Source organism: Ceratosolen solmsi, unplaced genomic scaffold (assembly GCF_000503995.2).
Source record: "Ceratosolen solmsi marchali unplaced genomic scaffold, CerSol_1.0 scaffold11, whole genome shotgun sequence".
In the NCBI taxonomy this organism is placed as follows: domain Eukaryota; kingdom Metazoa; phylum Arthropoda; class Insecta; order Hymenoptera; family Agaonidae; genus Ceratosolen; species Ceratosolen solmsi.
This window is the reverse complement of record NW_011948416.1, coordinates 2650506-2652589: the sequence shown is the minus strand read 5'-3', so window position 1 is coordinate 2652589 and position 2084 is coordinate 2650506.

Here is a 2084-nt window from a genome sequence, read left to right as displayed (position 1 = left end):
AATGAGATATTTATAAGGAATCGTTATCAAACATATCTTTAAATATGTGATTCGCGTATTTTATGTATCTCACGTAAAAAAGTATCAATATTAAATAAAGATGATAAAAACGATTTCATCAATTGTCATACGTATATATTTCATTAAAATCTAATATCATAGATGAATTTTTCAATGTTTAACGCTGTGCCAAGCCTCGGAATATACTTTCTCTCATTCGTCGTAACAATTTCCACAACTTTAATTTTCTAGAACAATTTTCAAATGCATAATATTATCCTATACTTTCATACTAACTACACAATTTAATTATGTTGACACGAATTTTAGGTTGAATTCATATGAAGAAAGCAATATTATTTTTAGTGAAACCGCGATCGCACATTATACCGACATCTAAAGGTAATAGATGCACTATTCATTAAAAGATTTTAAGGACTTTTTGCCATTGTATTAAATACTACATAAAAGGCGGAATTATGCCCAATGGCCATAGCATAAATAGCCTTTTATAATATCAATTACTGAAAATTTGCAATGGAAATTAAATTAACTATTATGAAAACAATACTTTCTTTGATAAAATTATCAGAATTAAACTTTCTAAATCATATCCTTATTTTTGATATTAAAAAAAAAAGTTTAATCTATACAATGTAATACGTCGTCTTTTACGTTTTAATCGATCAAAAATTAGAAAATTAATTCAAAACTCAATCAATTCAATACTTTAAGTACCAATTTTTATGTAGCATAATTATATGTTTCTATTTTATGTAAATAGTCTGTAAATAGATTTCATAAGAATAAATGTTAAATCTTTCATTAACATCATAAAAATGATTTTAAAATCTCGTACTAAATACATAAATATTGTTGTAACTATTGCATATGGGCTTAATGTAATATAAAATATATTAGTGCATTCATATATTTTTTACTAACGGAAAAATAAAATACAACAAAAGAAATATTATTAAATAGTAATAATTTGGATTTAAAAATATTATAATGCGCATAACTTTAATACTCATTGATATAGTTTTTAAATAGAATGAACCTTGACATTTAATGAAGTCGAAAATTACTTCCAACGATTCCAATTAAGTACATAATGTACCATATATACTATAATACCGACAACATATAATTATTATCTCTTTATCTACATGTGATACAAAAATTCTCAATTTTTGTGTACCACATAGTCAAATTCTGTCATTTTATATTGGGCACAAATTATCACAATTACACGTTCAATTCGAATATTTCTATCAAAATTTTTATATATTATACTTATATATTACTCTTGTAAATTAAAAATTTCAATGTCTAACAAATTCTAAATCATACAATAAATCATTACGATACACTTATTATTTATAAATTTAATAAAAAAATTTTAACAAAATGCTGGCAAACATGTAAAAATGTATAGAATATGATAATTAAAATAAATAAAATTAAATAAAAACCACAGTAACTTAAATAGTTATTACTATTGAAATGTTAATTAAAATTAATAATTAAACAGGCATATTTAAATAAAATGAAATTATTTTTATGAAATCACTATAATTTTTTTTAAGCAAATAAATACGAAAATCTTTCAATTGATCAATTATAATGTAAAAAGAAGCAAGAGCTTAACGTAATAATATTTAACAAAGTAAAAGGCTTCGCACAGCTAAACATCATAACTAGTCACTGAAATATTAAACTATTCGCACTCGTACTAAGAATTCTCTGAAAAATATTGTCGCATAACATTTTTTGAAAAATATAAAGAAAAATTGCCACGCGCGCTAGAATGATGCAATAAGTTCAGAACGTAGACTTTGCTGTTACGCATGACGTTGACCTCGATGCTCCCGGTTAAGCTGTCCTGGCAATATTCCGTTTCATCTCGTGGATCGACTGCACCATTACGCTCCCGTTAATTTAGAAGAATCTGTTAATTCGAGCAACGAGAGTAGTTGACGCTTAGCTCCCATTTGAAAGCCCCGATTTTGTAGGCTCTAATTAAATTTGAAGTTTCTCCTTCATCTCTCTCTCTCCCTCTCTCTCTCTCTCTCTCTCTCTCT